The following is a 19,846-nucleotide window of genomic DNA, read 5'->3' on the forward strand; positions in this document are numbered from 1 at the left end:
TCCCGGGCTCGGTGTTCTATTGTGGGTGTCTCTTCCCCAATTTCATCATATCATCACTCATCTTCATCGTCGCAATTATCCAAGTGGCAGAAAAGCGACGGTAAGTAACAGAAATCAATCAACCAACAAGAGGTGTCCCGAACTGCACATATTAATGTATGTCCTGATGAAACAAGGTTCTGCGGTATCATTTAACTCGCATATAAATATAATTTGAACGTTTTGGAGGGGGCAGGGTAGGGCAGCATCATCTGGAAACTGATTTTGTGTCGAAAATGACATTTTCATGTATGTGATTTCATTCCATTACGTTAATTAAGGCTTCCACAGGGAAAATATCGGTGGGGTGGGGGGAAATGAGTTTAACAAGTAACCGCGACATGCTCCGCTTTATCGGCTATGCATTTTAACAAAATTGCTAGTCAGGGTAATTTATATCATAATTAATTGGATTTGAATACGAATTCATTCACAAAATTGTATTTCTATACATGAGCGCCCGCAAGGGGGGGTAGGGGGGCACTTGCTCCCCCTGAGATTTCCGGAAAGAATTAATGTAATTCAAATGATGAAATTGTAGAGATATTTTATAATACAAATTATTGTTTTCTGTGACTTACAGGTGGTAAATATTATTATTAATTGAAGTAGGGTTACAGTTAAGTTTAGTCTATTTTACACTTATTATCTATGAAAATCAGCTTTTTGTCAGTGTACAGTTATGCAAATTGTATATAGATATACAGAATATGAAAATTACAAATGTATGTCATATAAAAAACAGTAGTAGTAGTAGTAGTAGTAGTAATGCAATAATAATTATAATAACAACAAAAATAAAACAATAATAAATAGTAATAATAATAATAATGATGATAATAATAAAGTTTCTGTGACTCTGCCCCCCTGAGAAAAAATCCTGCGGGAGCCCTTGTTTCTACATATATCAACTGAGCTACCGAGTCAGCTCTGACTTCGCCTGACGTCTCTCTATTCACTTTTATACCTGTGTGGTATTGTATCCGTCAGTGATTCTGTAGCAGATACCCAGGTTCCTCGAGTACTAGTAAAGCCTGTATTTTCGCTTTAATCTCTACGAAGTATATGTACTGTGCACCAAATCATAAAGATAAAGTGTATTATCTTTGCAGCATTTATAGTTTCTTAAATTATTATTTTATCGGCATTTTATCCACAAAATATATTTCTACTTGCATTGATTACGTATAGGATAACCGATGTCCGTGGCGTAGTGGTTAGTACAGCGCGCTACGACGCCAAGGGTCCCGGGACCGAATACCGGAGTGGGCGTGGGTGTTCTTTGTGAGTGTGCCTTCATCAATTTCATAATGTCATCACTAGAGGTCGTATTTGTATGTATAATTACATATTCTATTCCTTTCTAGACACATACCTTGAACTGGAAAATGTCACCGAATTATATGACATGATTTTTACATAAGTTTTATGTTACATATTCTTACATATTTGCCAGGATATTACATATTTTACATATTTGCTAATTTACTTTACTTAAAACAACATATTTCGGTAATTTTTTTTCCTATATTGATCCTTTTTCCTACGTTTTCGACCTCTGAAACATGATGAAGAAAATTTGTATCTCATGTGATGACATCTGGTTTGTTTTTTTGGTCTGTTTTGTATTGTTTTGGGTGAAGCGCTTCTAAATTGCTAATTGGGTGTTACATTATTCTATAGTATAGTTTAGTAATTTATATTACATTATATTTGTGTATGTGTTCTACCTGTGTTATGTCTCACTGTATTATGTGTATCTTTTTCTTATTGGCAACCTTCTGTAAAAGGAGATAATTTCTCTGTTGAAGGAAATAAATAAATAAATAAATGTCATATTTTCTAATCAATGAGAGGGCCTCCCCGATGAAGCAGTGGTAGCGTCGTTGCCTTGTAATCTAGGGGTCCCGGGTTCGATACCCGGTGGAGGCACATAGTGGTTCGGATCCTACTATAAACTGTAGGTCCAGTCCCGATTAGCCTTACTGTGCACAAAGTGGACTTCAAACACCAAATCTAATCAATGAGATGCATAACGCTTACGGTCATCTTAAATTGACGGCAAATTAGAGAGACAAGCTGAAGACCAAAAAAATACGGGCCCTGTTAATTATAGAAATATATTGAAGTCTCCCCCCCTCTTTTCTGGTTATATATTTTCGTCTCGCTTTTAGATTTAGGCAAAGAACCCATAAACTTGGCATCGGTGGACAAGAAAGCTACTTTCCTGTACGTAGGAAATTACACAATATGTTCCCTTCACTTCTACAAAAAGTACAAAAGTAGCTATGTATTTTCATGCAACTGTTCTTTCTGTAGATGCTTCTTTTCACAATTTGTTTCGAAAGTTACAAAGAGCTCTCTTTCATATTTACATATTATACAATAACTTGCGATGTGAAAAGTAATCAATAGTTGTCAAAAATGGTTTCTTAAATATGTACACGTTGCTGTATTTTTGGACTATAAATTTGATGCAAATTTTAATTCGAACAAAATATGTCATAAAAATTATGTTGAATATGTTTAAATAAAATAGATATCTAGCAGAATTCTTGAAATTGCTTGGATTGATTGATTTAGTTTATTTCACTTCGCGTTTTGTGCCTCTTGGCTAATTTGCGAAGATGGGGATGAGTGATGAAATGATGAAATTGATGAATGGACATTCACAAACAACCAAGCCCGACCGGGATTCGAACCCGGGACCCTTGGCGTCGCAGCGCGATGTGCTAACCACTCGGCCACAGGGTCGGGCAAAATTGCTTGGATACTCGATTATTATTAATATTACATATTCTTTGATACCACATATTTAGCTACATATCCTTTTCATAATACATATTCAGGTACATATTTTATCAATTATTGTTACATACTTATGTTTATATTTTGTATTTTAATATTACATAAAAATCCGAGATCTATTCATCACTCATTCTCATCTTCGCGATTAGCCAAAAGTGGAGAAAAGCGACGTAAAATAAAGCAAATCAACGAATAGGACCTTCCGAACTGTGATTACGACACGCACCTCACAGAGTATGATAGCGGCAGTCTTTCTCCTAGCACCGTTGTTTCCCTGTTCCTTTTCACGCGGTTTCCACAAAGACTTGATACGAAAATTGCCACGTTTAATACGAAGCCCTATCAAAGCTGATTTTATGCTGTAGGACCGATAACCTAATTTTGTTGCGTGCGAACGAACGGGCCGTACGACCAATCCAGAAAAAAAAAACACGCTGCGAAAAGGAAATCAAGGTCGAAATTGATATTTCTGGTCTTCAATCGATCTGATTTGGATGCATGGACAGTGTTGGCACCTAAATGATTTTGTTGCTAATTATTCAACACTTAAACGTTCTCTTTTTCGGATGGGAAAACACAATGTAAAGATCCTAGCAATTGTAGATTCGCTTCAACTCTTTCATTCAGGAATTCCATTTCGTGTGCCTATGCATACAACACGCAAGACAAGCAAGCAGTGGCAGCGATTAGAGGAGCACTATGCTAAATCTTATCTACCAAAGGAAAGTAAACTGTCCTTGCCGCCGCCCCCCCCCCCGCCAGATTTGGCACCTTGCTCCCCCCCTTCCAATTTTGGAACCCAAAGCAGGCAAGACTTGAAATTCACAAACACTCAATTTTCAAAGTTAAAGTCCACTTCTTGCACAGATAAGCTAATCGGGACTGGTTGCAGTCATTTGTTATTGAAGTACATCGATCGATAGGATTACGTCATTCATTCCCTTGCATATTGGTTCTGCTTGAGAGGGGCAGTGACGTCATACAATGATTTTTATATTACTTTAGTCGTAAATAGTTGAGCCTCGGTCAATTTCGTGTTACAAATTGTGAATTAAGGGGTCGGGGGTAAAACATGGTGATATTTGGTCATTAATGAATTACAAAGTAATAATAATCATCCTTCAATCTTCATGTGTAATTGCAATGTTATACAATTTACGTATATTGGACCCACTGAACGCTTCTGAATTTGGTAAACACAACACGAAAACAATTTATCTCCAGCATAGCTTCTAATAATAACCTTTCTGGTTAAGAAACTCAATAATGACGAAAATACCACTTGCCCAGTTGCGCAACCACAGGGGGTCAGGGGGGGCATTACTCCCCCAACCTTAGACGGAAACCAATTCAAAGGGGAGGCAAACGTTGACGGCCAAGGGCACCTGCAGGGGGGGCACAGAGGGGCAATTGCCACCCTCGATTACAAATTTCCTTACTCGCTTCGCTCGCAATATCTGCTTTTCTTATTCTCATCAAGTTCAGAGCCTTAGCTAGGGGGCGGCAGGAGTCGGCCCTGGGCACCGAGCGATCTAAATGAAAAAGTAAAAGTGGGAGAATGCCATGGTGGCCCGTGAAATTATTTGCGCCCTATTAAATCAATATTGATTTCAGTCTTTGGATCTAAAAATGTTCTTGCTCGCTTCGCTTGCAATGTCATTATTTTCTGTAATGCATTGTAATTTGCCAGAGAGCCTCCCCGATGGCGCTGTGGTAGCGTCGTCTCCCAATTAGCCTTATTGTGCATAAAGTGGACTTAAAACACCAATTCAATCAATCAATCAATTGTAAATTGCCAGAGAGAGAGAGAGAGAGAGAGAGAGAGAGAGAAGTAAGACTTCTCTTAATTGATTTTCTGCCATTCAAAAATACAGTTTGTGTGTTTGTTTTCCATTATTAGTTAATATGAAATTCAACGTTTTGAAAAAACCGTTTATTCCCACACAAATCCTTCAGCACCGACTTCTACCCCCCCCCCTTTGTGTAATTTACGAGGATAATAAAGTCTTTGATAAAAAGGTAAAAAAAAGGTAAAGTGCTCCCCTGTGCTTAGCACTACGCCATGAAGGCGTATAGGGGGTGTGTAGGGGTAACGCCCCACACTTTCTTGATCCGGTCGTGAGTGGGGATGATGTGATCAGCATCACACCCCTGACCGCCTTTACCCCCCAGGGTTTCCCCCAGGTACCCATGTTATTCGACGCTGGGTGGGCGCCGGAGAAAAGAAAACGTTAGAAAAGTTCCAGGATTTGAACCAGCCGGGGATCGAACCCGGTATCTTGAGCATGGTAGTCAGACGCGTTACCGACTGAGCCACCGCGGCCACCAATAAAGTCTTTGATACTACTACTACTACTACTAATAATAATAATAATAATAATAATGACATTATTATTATTATTATTATTATTGGTACGTTTATCTCGTACTTGCCTCCCCCCCTCAGACATAAATTCGTGGTTGCGCCTCTGCGACTTACCATGCTTTAGCCCCGAGTAACCCTTCAAAGATTACTCAAAGTCGCTGCTTGTTTTGGATGTAAAATTGAAATACGTAGCTAACGGGAAACTACTGCAGAAAGTTACAGTACACTTTTGTGAAAGAATCGAAAGATTACCTTGTTTCGTCTTATTTTAAGACAAGAAGAGTATCAACATTTAAGATGGAGTTACGGTAAGGCTATCCCCTGTGCATTGCGTCGTATCATGAAGGCACGTAGAGGTGTTGGTGGTCATAGTGGTCATAGTGCAAGTCGTGTTGTCAGTAAGGTGCGGATTTGTGCCTTCCTTCATACAAGCTTCAATACTTTCAATTCGTTTTATGTTGCTTCGAACCTATGGCGCTTTTTTATGGTAGGGGAGCATGGGTCAAAACAGGGTACCACTGTTTATTTTTTCTACAACCGATAGAACTGTTTTTAAACGTTATCAGTAGGGTTAGGAAGTCGATGAAAAGTCATCTCTTTTGTGAGACTTTATGACAATACAAAACCTGATAGTAGTCAGTTTCCCTTCAGTTAGAACCAGAATACATGGTTTTATTTTGAATTTTCAGTCTTTTTTCAGTATTTTGGTCGTTCTTCATGCATTTTTACAATTTGGGATGTTTCTTCTAGCTCCTTCACTGTTGTTTCTGTATATTAAATGCATTTATTAGCATAACTTATATATTTAAATTTCATAACTACTCCGGTAATTGAAAATATAGTCAATTTGAAAGCATAATAAAGTTAGGGGGAAAATAACTGCATATTCTTATTTCTGAGAAAACGCACATGTAAAATGATATGCTACATGACCCCCTTCCCATTTGAAAATTTGTATGTAATTCCAAGATGGCCGCCATGATACACACTAGCTCCATCTGGTGTGCCCCCACCCCCAATTACCCATATCCGAAATTTCATCGCCCTCCGTCAAGTCGTTTTCAAATTAAAAGGGTGGTGCCGGACTTTTGCCTCACCCCGTAGATCTTTGGCAATGGATAGATAAATAATTGCTGAAAATTATTTTTCCTCCAGTAAACTTAATATAGTTTGGGTGAAGCCTAATTTCAAGTTCCCTTGCTGCCCACTATAACCGCTTTAATATGTGGATTTAAAGTGAAATTTGTCACTACATAAAAAATATAATCTTATGTTCGAAACACATGGATATATATATATTTTCAGATGTTGACCGTCTACCGTATGGTGCAAGGCGTGTTCATAGGAGATGAATGACACATACAGAAAAACCTTGAGGTGTATTGTATGTAACCTTGAAGTAAAAATAATGGCAGTTAATTACTTTTCCACCTTTGATAGTTTAAACAATTAAGCAACAGGTGTTATTGAATTATTCAACCACTCTCTTGTAATTTATGAAAAAGAAACAAGCATGCATTTTAAGAGCGACAATTATTTTCAGGTCATTTTTCAAAATTTTTAGGTCATTTTTAAATAATTTTAAGGTCATTCTACAGGTCATTTTTTTTTAGACTTTTTAGGTCGTCAACTTCCCAGCAAAAGTTATCAGTAGAAATGTATCTGTTGGTTTGTCAATTTGTTGCCATGTGTGATGATAATGTTGTGCTGTGGTGTTATATTTTATCAACTTGTTCTATGAATTCGTTTCAGGTATAGACACTTAGGATAGAGATGTTGTTCATGTCTGCTTTTAATGAGAGAAATATGTCCAAACTATTACTAAATACTTCGTTTCCTGATTTGGACTTTTCGCGGTATTACATTATATTTTTATGGCAGATAAGTGGTGCGCCATCTATGGAGAGAGACGGTTCAAAGAGCATGTTTTCAAATATTGGTTTCTAAACCAGTTTGTCAGATGTGTTTGTTGTAAGCTCTCGCCACGAAAACAGTCCAATCAAGGTCGGAGTTTCCCCTTGCCACACTTCTTCTAAGCTGCTCAGTCAACACTTCGCGCGTTGGACGTATGCGGTTTACTTCGTCGGTTGAAATTGTTGCATAATGGCAACACTGTAGCTTTGTGGCGTGACCTTGACTGGTCTGTTTTCGTGGCGAGAGCTCTAGTTTCAATGATCTTTATGCATAAAAAGAGTTTAATAATGGGATTTGTGTTGAAAAATGTATGTTTATTTATATTTAGTAGCCATTCCACGTGAGGATTAGTGTTCATTTTGTATATTCTTGCCTAAAAGTGTATTTTTTTTTGTTCACTCCCGGTTTCCTCGATATTTTGACTTTCTTGTTTAGCACATTGTACGGGGCAATTTCATCTACCACCATTCACTATAATCGTAGCTGCGACCTCAGTGGCCGAGTGGTTATCACAGCGCGCTACGACTCCAGGGGCATTGGTTAGAATCCGGGCCTGAGGGTGGGTGTTTTTGTGTGTCCCCTCATCAATTTCGCCATATCATCTCTCATCCTCACCGCCGCGATTAGCCAAAGTGGCTAATTTAGTGAAAATACCTTGGCGCTGTTCACAAATCCCTACTAGTCCCATATTTAAGTACATAGATACTGGATTCGCCTCGCTTCCTTTCCATAAACACCTATCCCTTTTGTGATAAGCAATTCTTTAGCTTTTGTAGTTTTTCATGATCCACACATGTCAAACAGAGATAACTTAATCACCATCATGGCACCTATGATCTATATTTTCAAGCGTCAGAAGCTACTGTATACAAAAGTAAGTAATTCCAAATGACGGCGCGTGAATTATTGAACTCAGATGCCAAGTTGGGGAAAATGATTTCCGACCTTTCGGGATCCCGAACAGAGTAGAAATTCCAAAGGATCACATTGTGAAGCGGTTAATTATTGGTATCTTTTGCGATAAAAGGGTAAAAAAAAAAAAATTCTTGAAATTAAAGGTTTTTATTCCAGAAGTGGAAAAGTGTGTACGAGATTTTCATCGCGTCCTTAAATTTCCAGTTTTCCATCCTGAGATGGCGAATTTTTTCAGTCTGGAACAAGGAGATTATGCAAATTTCCCTTTCTAATCCCATCCGACCCAAAAAGTTTCGCTCCTAGTTACGGCAGCCAAGATGATTCTAATGCCTGTGATGAAAACCTTATTTTCTTGGACATGGCAGGAATTTCTATAACTTACAGTCTGCAAGACACAGAAGGGGTGTAAGGGGTGATGATCCTTCCACGACACAAAATAGCCTTTAAGTGCCGACGCAGCCAAAAATTCAAAGTCACAGAAAAGAGTATTTTGTAATAAAATGTCACCACTTAAATTGCATCGTATTTTCTCAGATATCTCGGGCAGGGCAAGTGCCTCCCTGCCCCCCCCCCCTTGCAGGCGCCCATGGTTGAGTCACAAAGCCCAAAGAAACTTTCCCAACATGATATCGATTTAGTGCAGGCAACCTTGACACGGACTGATACCGGCCTCCTTGTCGGGGCACACGTTACGTTGCCCAGTGTTCGAACCCCTGTATAGGCATTATTGTGTTGTCCCTTCATCCATTTCATCACTCATCCTCGTCGTCGCGATTTACCCAAGAGGCAGGTAAGAGAGACGTACAATAACTTAAGTAGGAAGACATACGAACTGGTCATATGTACTTCTTTACTTTCCCTTTTCAGTTATGTAAATTTCGAAGCAATATTCGCAGTAGTTTGAGAAATATGGTCTTAATTTTCACTACTTATCTTCTGATTGATTTGGTTTATTCTCCTTCAAATTTCTGTCACCATTGGCTAATCGCGAAGATGAGGATGAGTGATGATATGATGAAATTGATAAGTGGACACTCACAAAGAAGCACCCATGCTCAGTACAGGATTCGAACCTGGGATTCCTGGCGTGACAGCGCGCTGTGCTAACCATTGCTTTGCTGTCACTTTTGGCGAATCACAAAGATGAAGATGAGTAATGATATGAAGAAATTACACTCATGTCCAGGGAATCGAACCCTGGACAACTAGTTCTGGCCTGGTTGATTTGACTTTTTTGCTTCGCTTTTCTGCCACCTTTGGCTAATCGCGAAGATAAAGATGAGTGATGATGATACGTTGAAATTGATGAAGGGCCACTCACAGAGAACAGGCCTTGATTCTAACCCGGGACCCCTGGTGTCTCAATGTTAACGCCAACTAGTTATTCCCTGAACACCGTGTACTAGTATACTAAGCATGGATCACACCGTATCTTTAAACTTAAATAGCGTATTGTAACTTGTCGTTTCTGTTTATACCCAAATTTTGTACTGTTATGGCGAAACTCCATAGCCACCTCGGTTTCCAAGTCGCTGTCGACAACAGATCATTTAGTTGCTCCGTCAAACACACGTCATTACATAACTGTCAGGATGCGTGTCAGGTCGATATGAGGGCCTGACTCACTCATGCATAATGCCGACTGTCGTCTGCACCGGTAATACAATGCAGTACCACATGTTAATCGATAGGAGGCAGACGTCGAGTTTCAGTCATCACAGAGCGTCCAGCGAGAAGTGGGGAGGGGGTCTGTAACTTCCAGGAAATGAGGGGTGGGGGTGAGAGTCAAGAGGCGAGATATGTGGAGAGTCCATATGTGTATGTGCGTCGCTACAAAAGTTTGTCAAGTTAAGTCCATAGCTAAAGTGAGACTGGAGCCACTGTGCCTCCACCGGATATCGAACTCTAGCTAGCTTGATTACAATAAACAACGTTACCACTACTCCAAGCGGTTTGCACAGCGCGCTAGGACACCAGGGGTCTCGGGTTCGAATCCCGGCCTGCACACTGAGGGCCCATTCATCAATTTCATCACATCATTACTCATCCTCATTGTCACGATTAGCTAATAGTGGCACAGAAGCAACGCTAAATTACAAAAAAAAAAAAAAAAATACTCCAAACGTGCGTCGATAGGTGGATGATTTGAGGTTCAACTACCTCCCCCTAAATATCAAAATGGTAGCATCCATACTAAAAATAAAGCATTAAAATATATATTTCATTACCTACTTTGATATTGCAATCTTCTATACAAAAATGGATGTATGTGTTTGTTCCAGCATAACTCTCGAACGCCTGGAGCAATTTCAACCAAACTTGGAACACGTATCACTTGCAATCTCGAAAGAATACTGTGGGGGTAAGACACCCCTGGCACCCCTAGGGGTGGGAGTGGGAAGGGGAGACATGTAAAACGACCGATATTAGTGTGGAATCCATAGTTTTCGGGGCCGTTGAGATGAATAGTGACACTTTCAATGCCGTTCAATTCCACGTTCATTTGTTAGAATTCATTATATTCCTGTCTAATAGAACATTGGGATAAATAACGCAACGCCGGGCAATCACCTAGTATTTATATAAGAAAGGACCAATTTTTGCTTGCATGTGTTACGTAAGAAGCAGTCAGACTTACTTTTAATGCCTCAATTGACACAGCTAAATGTGTAATTTTGTTATCTTTGAAATTATCTTATCTAATCTTTCCAATTAATGTATTTTAATGCATCACACGGAACATAATATGATAAAAACATCCTTTTATGTATTTCTGTGTGTATTTTTGACACACCAAAAGGTGCATTATTTGCAGTTTAGGCACGTCAATGTGTTATTGGAGTCAACATATACAGTATGTGTCAATTGACACGTTTTGGGTTCTGTGTGCAGGAGTCCCGGGTTCAGATCCTGCCCCGGGGATGGATCCCTTCATCAATGTAATCGTGTCCTCATTCTCATCTTCGCGATTATCCAGAAGTGGCAGAGAAGCGACGATAAATACAAATCAAATCCTCTTCGCAGATAAGCGAAATAAAGCAATTTGAATCAATCGATTAAGAAACTATTTTCATTTTTTTTTTCATACTGCTCTTTACAGATTTACTACGAAGGCCGAAGTGCAAAATGAAAAATAAAAGTGAATGATTTGTGAACACAAAAAGTAAATTCAACTACAGTGTGTTAATCGTTGGCACAGATTACACTACCAAGGTAAGCAATAGTCTTGTTAGGCCGTAGGCCGGGAGCGCACAAACAAAAGACTGCGTGCGGTTGTGGTTAAAAATGGATACCACGATCGCACAAAATCCATGGCGATGTTGCCACGCTGTGTCAACTGTTTTTGCCTAACCTAACCTAACCAGTTTTATTCGCCACATCCCAGTATTTTCATCATTTTACGAGTACTTAAGTACTTACAAACGAAGTCATTCATTGCATTCAAGAAAGTTTTGTTATAATAAACATGTGTAATACTTCTTGAATTTGACTTTTTATGCAAAAAATGATCCTCTACACAGGCCAGCCATTACACAATCATAGATGTGGCAACGCAGCATTGGATGTTGTGCGCGCGCTCGTGGCACCTTTCATATACCACGAGCGCACACTTTCACATTTTTGTGCGCTAGTGGACTGCACACTCTTGTTAAAACGGGACATGTTCAGTTGAATAACCGCTTGGAATGGTTAGGGGAGTAAGGATCATTCTAACGCCTGCACACATAATCAAAAGTAATATCGCAATATTATTTGAGTCCTCTGTTAGAAACTTTGTGAGAAATAATGTTCCGAGATTTGACAAGAAACAAAGTTCGTACCCAAATATCTATTATTGTCATTAAAATACTCAAGCATATAATCGCAATTAAAATGTTCACTTCTCTTGTTCTGTATACATATAATATAATTGTGAAACTGCACAGAATATAAAATAGAAATTGTGTGCCATCTACACGGCATGAAACGAAATATCTTTTCCTCATATAACTTTAAACAAATGGCAATCGTCAAAGTTTGAAGTCCACATTATGCGCAGATAGGTTAGTTGAGACTGCGCCTAGAGTTCAAAATGGGATCTGTCTGTTATATCGGAGACACATTTCTTCATTTTTACAGAAGAAACTACTTACGGAAATGAGTTTCTGTAGCATTTTGAAAGTTCGTGAAGGTATTTTCTCACCGTAGAAGCTGCACAACAAGAAATAAGCACTTTTGATATAATAAACTTGCATTTTGTGCAAAGCGACAACATTATGTACATGCAGATGGCGCGAGCGTCGAAAGTTACGTGGTCTTGCCAGTGTTTCCAAACGTGCCTTTTTTACGATAAAATGTTTTTTTTTAACTATGCTTACCTAACCTAACCTTGCCGGAAATGATCCGTGGGGCTATCGTGAATGGTTTTTGGAGCTATCCGTCAGTGGTTCGTGGGGCTATCGTGAATGGTTTTTGGGGCTATCCGTCAATGGTTCATGGGGCTATCCGTCAATGGTTTGTGGGGCTGTGCACGCCATATTGTATGTGCCGCAACGGAAGAAAGGAACCAAAAGAATTACTCGTGAATGTGAAAAATCGAAGTTATTTTCATGTAAAAAGCAAAATGGCACCTTCAACTATGTTCCGCAATACACAATTGGTAAGTACGAACCATGCGAAACACAAAATATGCGATTTCAATGTGTCTCCGATATAACAGACATTTACCAAATATACGATTTTGATTTGATTTGGTTTATATTACTTCGCTCTTCTGCCACTTCTGGTTACTCGCGAAGAACGGATGATGAAGGTGAGGATGATTGATGAAATGAAATTAATGAAGGAACACTCATAAAGTACACCCATGCTCATGGATTCGAACCCGCCCAAAAAAAACTTGATGATAACAACGAAACATGTTATGGTGACTAACAGCGGCGGCGGAGATTGAGTTCCAAAACGGAAGGGGGGGGGGCAAGGGGCCAAAACAGAGGGGGAGCAAGGACCGTTTACTTTCCCTTGATACATAAGGTTTAGCACAGTGCGGGGCATAGGTGGCAACTGCCCCCCCTCCATGCCCACCCTATTCCCTTCCACTGGTAAGTAACAAGAAAATATAATGGAAAAACAAACATAAATTCGAGATAAGAATTAATAACACAGAAAGATATTAATTAAATAAGAAAAATTACAAATGCATAATTTAGAAAAATAATGAGTACAGGGAAAATGGGAGGAATATAAATAAAATCGACAATGAAGAAAACAAGATACAAATACTGTGGAAATAAACAAATGTTCTTCACGCGAGAGTAAAGGCAAGATACAAATAATATAATTTAATTGGAATGACAGAATTGAATATTTGGGACGACTGCATAGAGAGAAATAAAACCAGGTATGCAAACATGGATGTCCACAATGTGGGGAAAGAGGGGTCACCCCCCCCCCCGGGTTTTCGAAATAGGATATTTTTTGTAGACTGACAGAAGTTTAAGTAAGTCGATAATTTGTAGTTCTTGAGCATAAAATTAATACGCGTACAACATGATTGGAACTCTTTGTTGTTGTAGCATTTCGTGGTGAGAGTTTTTGTTTAATATGTATATTTATCATGTTTTTTAATCTTTAATGAAATAGTTTGTTCCCAGATATCTAATCTTATAATCAGCTCATTTATACTTATTCAATGTATGGAATAATAGTTCACTTTTACTGTGCATAAAGGCGTGTGACTGTGCTTGAGTATGTGTCTTTTGTCCCTTCTCAAAATCCTTTGGGCACGTGTAAGTTTAAAAGTAACAAAAAAAATGACACACGCATGAATAGATTGATGTTTTTATTGATTTTATTTATTTTACTTCGCTTCTTGTGCCACTTTGGCTAATTTGCGAAGATGGGGATGAGTGATGATATGATTAAATTAATGAATGGACACTACTCCACCTAGGGGGCCAGCACGCATGAATAGAAGGTGGAAGCTGTGAAAATATGGAATATAAAGTACAAAAGGAAGAAATTATGGGAAAATAATGTGAGAATATGCAACTGTGAAGATAATGACACAAACAACGAAACAAATAACAATGAAAATGTAACAAACAACGGTAGTGTTAATAGAAATACATACTGCGGAAAATTACTCGCTAGCATATTCTTAACCCTCCTGCGGGAGCGTTGGGGGTACTTTGTTACCCCACAACCGTATTTGTTTGTGATGTCTAGAATTTTTTGGCGGCACCCTACCGTCCACTCTGATAATCTTCCATTGGAGTTTCTGCTACCGACGGACGAAGGCGCCGTTCTCCTGTCTAGCTTTGTCTACATAGCAGAGGCGGGCTTCCATTTGTTTTCATCTTGGGGTAACTGAGTTTCCCCACACGCCTCTCGTGTATGTACAATTTTTATTTTTATTATTGTTTTCTTTTCCGGTTGCATTTGTAATTATTAGTTTTTTCCACCCATCACTATTATAGCAATGAAGTTTGATTTTTATTGAATATTTCTATATATTCATTATGTCATATATCGGATAAACAACAACTTATTATTGTACGAGTGCAAAGCAAAAATAAACATTTAAATAAACATTTGTAAACTCAAAGACACAAAGTATGTAAGAACCGTAGATTATTGTATAAGAGAAAATAAATAAATAAAATAAACATGTTTAAAAGATACAAATTTATTATGTAATAACAACAACTTACTATTATATGAGTGTAAAGAATTTAAAAAAATAAACATTTGCTAACCCAAAAACACAAATAAAGTATGCAAGAACCTTATTATTTTACAAGCGAAAATAAATAAATATCATAAATATGTTACATAAGAACAACAACTTATCATTGCATTAGTGAGAATAAATAAATAAATAAAAAATAAACATTTGTATATTCAAAGACAAAAAAAGAATGCAAGAACAAGTCTCAATAAATATATTCAATTATAAATATAAAACAAGCCAATTTTTTAGTGCAAAGCGGCTGGGGTAACAAAGTCCCCCACGCGCCCGCCGGAGGATTAATGTACTTCGATATACCTACCATTCGTGATAGATGAGAACGGGTCACTGCGGTAAGCGCTGCATTCCCTCTTGTTAACCGTACTCATTAGCGTATACCTTTCTGCTTACGTTTTATAACCATTCATGTAATTTGGCCACTACTCCAGTGATCTTATTAGGATCAAATACTTCTGGTTTAACGTGATGGAGAACAACATAATTTTGCACAGAACGTTTTAACACAGCCTTTGCTAAATGGTTGGCCTCTTTATGCAGGTCTTGTGTAATATGAGACCTGCCTTTTGTTATTAAAACCTGTGTGGTTGACATAACATGGCTTCAGATTTCAAAGTATCGAGTAAGCGCCATGCGAAAGCCTCAACAATGTTCTTGTATCTCTTTCCCGTAATAATTGGCAACGGACAATAAAGGCTCTTATCGTTAAAAGCAACAATTGAGGCTTGATGTATTTCAGTTTCAAAAAGTGAGGAAACGAAAAAAAATGTTGCTTTTTTGTTCATTTTCTCGCTTTTCAAGTGGGTGTCTTTAAATGTTATTCGTTGTTAGTGTCCTTAGTAATGTTATTAAATTTATTAATAGCATTAATAGCAAGATCAACAGGAAAATATAATATGGGGGTAACTTGGGATCTAATTTTGAGGGGGCAGAATCAACCCTGGGGCTTATCGGTTGGGGGGGAGCCTCGAAAAATTGTCCATCTTATAAAAATAGCTCCCGGAATTACTTGCTAAATAACTGTGACGTTTTCAAAATCACAAATATTACTCTTTATTACTCCTCAGGTTCCCTAATTTATACAGTTTAATAAACCTGAAAATTTTGAGGGGGCAACTGCCTCTCCCCTTGCCCCCCACGTTACGCCTATGCATGATAACATGATGCACTGTAGCCTATAAAATACTGCTCTAGCCTTTACATTTAAATGAAATCTTTTAAATACGCCGTTTTATTTTAAAAATGCCCTTTTGCATGCCTCTTTTCGTCATAAGTATTTTGTCATGAAAGGCATTCTTTTGCATAAGTTAAATGATTTCATCCATATATTTAATAGCAACGTAATCCAAAATTAATAGTAGCGTTTCACGAAACAGCGTATACTTTGTGAATATTTTGTGACCAGCACTGTAGCCACTACACTACGGACAGTGGCGTGCCCAGGGTTTTCGAAAGGGGTTGGTAGTCAGCCTTCATTTTGCCATCTTTTCCTACCTTTCATGTTCTATTTTTTACGAATACTGGACCAAAAGGGGGGGGGGGTTATGACCCCCACCAACCCCCCCCCCCCTTGGGCACGCTACTGACTATGGAGGTCAGCTTAACTTGATGGTCGCGTGTGTTGACAGATCATTCTATTCCTTATTTACACTTTGCGCGTCGCCTTGGAGACGGTAGGCTTGCGTAAATATTGCGAATATGTCACGCATATATTTTCCTGCAGTGGTGCATGTCATTTATCAATCTGTCTTTACGTCTTGCTTTAAAGCATTGTACTTCCTATAAGCCACAAGACAGTGCAAGTGTGTGCTGTTTTAGCACACTGTAACGGCCTTGAAAAGGTGCGTGTAAGTTGCTACGTAACCCCCTGTCTTTGCAAATGATATGAACCACTGCAGTGCCATAAAAGAACCAGTACTCACCTTACGTCAGGAGCCTTCCGAAAGAGCACACGGACCACATCCAAAAAAAAAAGTGCGTGGGCGTCTTCTGTTTATGCGTGCGCTGAACGTGCGTACGAACGGTCGTTTTCAAAGTATCCCGGTAAAAATATGTGTCTCGTTGCCAACAGCAAAACCGCGACTTTCACTGCAAAACTGGTCGAGGTCGAAATCTAGCTGGTTCACCGGCCGACTCACCCCACTGACCCGATCCATTCGACGCTGCGGTTCTGCGCTCTGAAGTGCACTGCAACGGCGCATGCGCGTTGCCGTTGACAACGAACTGGCCCAATGCACAGTGTTGCCAGGTGCACGAAAATATCTCTGCTCTGCTCAAGGGACTATTAATATAATTAAGTCCCGGATTTTTATGTAGGCAAAGAATGTAAAATATGTAGAAAAAATCGCTGAAATATATAAAGATATACGTAAATGTAATGAAATATGCAAAAATGTAAGTATATTAAAACATCTCATATATTCTTTCTCATTTCTATGCTTTTTTTAAAGTTATTATTTTATTTTAAGAAGTTTATGGAAACTATAAAATTGTAATGTGCTACATTACAATGGAAAATTCGTAATCTGATAACGTACATGGCAGTAGTTTTGAATACAGTGTGATTAGATGTTTCACCGTGAGAGATGTGTTGAAATTTCTACAATGCTGAAGAATATTCTTACTGAATGAACAAAATTATTTGTAAGGCAAAACATAAAATATACAGGATGATCCGTTTGGGTATGAATAAAATAAAATGGATGTAAATTTATTTTGGTCAAATGTAATTACCTGAAATATTGTGTACAAAAGACTGAAAGGTGGCAGTCTTTATTTTTATACACTACTAACAGTTTGGTACAGTTTTCACTTTTCTACGTGGCCTCCATTGCGAACTCTGCACAACTCATAACGGTGATTCAATTCATTCCACGTCTGGTGTAACATCTCTGTGTGATTTTGAGTTTCAAATCATCAATGTCTGTGGGTTCCTGTGAATAGACATGGCCGTATGCAGGAAAACTTTTCGGGTGGTTCCCATGTGCGTCGCGAGAAATTTGAATAATAGAAATAATAACAATAATAATTAAATAATAATTAATTAAAGTTTCATAATAATAAACAAATTTATTCCAAACGTATTATTATTATTATTATTATTATTATTATTATTATTATTGTTGTTGTTGTTGTTGTTGTTGTCCTTATATCCTTGAGGATACTTTTCTACTCTATCCATCAGAAGTGTTAATATGCAGCACAACTGTTTTCATGATTATTATTATTATTATTATTATTATTATTATTGTACGTTTCATGCAGTGTGTACTGAAATGCATATTTATTATGTTTTGTTATTAAAATTTAGATACCTTCAGGAAAAAGCTTTAAAATTAAGAGAAATTTTAGTCATATAGTTTATGTTGTTTGACCATTCACAAAACTTATTTTTTGGAATTTTGAAAACAGTGGAACCATTTATTCCTTGGATAAAATGGTAAAGCCTAACCTTGTGCCTGTATCGCAACCTCAATTTTTTGATCTAACGCTGTTTTTCTTTGGTTAATCTCTTCGAATACTAACTGGACTTTATTTCCGTTATTAACAATAAAACTAACAAACATTCTACTATTTTGTAACGATTTCAATTCGGGTAGAGGGGGATTATATGGGCCAGTTCGATCCCACTTTCCGACGCTCATATTGTTAATATGCTTACCAAACAGCATTATATAAAACCACTATGCACTATACAAGTATGTGTTTTATAGGACCGCATATAGGTTAAATGTATGTACTATATCGACCGCTGGGTGAAGTATAGTGAACGTAATGCGCTACGAAACTGCATAGCCTAGGTTTGAACTCTTTTCAAGGGAGATTTAAACCCATATGGAACAGGGAATTAAAAAGTTGTAACGGGAATTTTGGTAAAATATAAAACATTATAATGATGACCAGGGCAAATTTATTGTATAATAAAATGTACACTAAAAACGTAACGCTTCCACCCTCTAACAGGGTGCTCTTCAGCCAAAACTTCACAATAAATTGAAAGAGATATTTCTTTAGTTTATATTTTATTATACAATAAATTTGTCTTGGTCAGCATATGAATGTTTTATTAGCATGGAAACAAGTCTTATCATTGGGAATTTTGGGATAATCGCAAAGGAGTTTTCAGTCTGATCCAGGAACAGCACTGGAAAGAGGACAGCAGAAGTGAAAATGAAGGGGTTGCAGGTGAGCTGCAAGAATTAAACCCATTTCCCTCAAATTTCAGAATTCAAAATGTTTGAAAATTCTAGCTCGATCTACCACTTTTGTATTTTTTTGAAACTGCGAATAAATTTTTGAAAATATGTTACAAATTTTGGTTTCTGAACGTCCATTAATCCAACATGCCAGAAGTTTCGGGGGGGTTGAACATTAAAAACCCCTCTCTAAATACGGCCATGTGAATAGACAATGTCTTTTACGAAACCCCAGACGAAGAAGTCTGGAGGGGTTTAAATCTGAGGAGTTGGTAGAACATTTAGCCCGTTTCTGGTTCGTAAACGCCATTTTTAACAATAACGAATCAGTTCAAACTTCATTGTTGCCAACATAGGCGTCGCTAGAACTTTATATTTGGGTGTGCACAAAGAAAAAAAATGAGGTCTTGTACCTTTTAAATAGCATATTTTGCAACACAATCACTTGGCTCTTTAACTGCACTGATGTTTTAAAGGAATATAAATTCACTAAATGACAGTGTTGAAAATTTCTGAATATATGTAGTAGAAAAAAATCAAATTGCATAGAAATTACACACACACACACACAAAATGTTCACAAATGTTACAAACAAATACATCAAAATACAAGTCATCTATAACAAGAGACGTCTTTCAAAAGGTACAATGTTCTTAAACCCATCAATAACTTCATTTACATCAATAGACTAAGCTTTTTCCTGTTCCACAAATAGCAAGAGCAGGGCTTCCAATCTATCCTGCTTCTGAGTTGCTCTTAATTTAGTTTTAACTTGGGTAAGCTTTGAGAAAGCTCTCTCACACGTGCAGCTTGTGACAGGTATAGAAGAAAGTCGCTGCAGTACAGAGTAGAATGCAGTAAATATCTTCTTTCTCCAATGA

General features: G+C 37.9%; 1 protein-coding gene across 2 annotated transcripts in view; it reads right to left on the reverse strand.

Moving 5' to 3' along the window:
* Positions 1 to 16,916, reverse strand: part of LOC146002401 (uncharacterized protein CG3556-like) — a 365,519-nt gene extending 348,603 nt beyond the window's left edge. For both annotated transcript variants that reach the window (XM_083140158.1, XM_083140157.1), the window contains exon 1: positions 16,691 to 16,916. The gene's annotated coding sequence lies outside the window, so the exon portion shown is untranslated. The remainder of the gene's footprint in view (positions 1 to 16,690) is intronic.
* Positions 16,917 to 19,846: the final 2,930 nt, after the last annotated feature.

The sequence above is a fragment of the Lepisma saccharinum genome, chromosome 18 (genome assembly GCF_977018435.1).
Source record: "Lepisma saccharinum chromosome 18, izLepSacc3.1, whole genome shotgun sequence".
NCBI lineage: Eukaryota > Metazoa > Arthropoda > Insecta > Zygentoma > Lepismatidae > Lepisma > Lepisma saccharinum.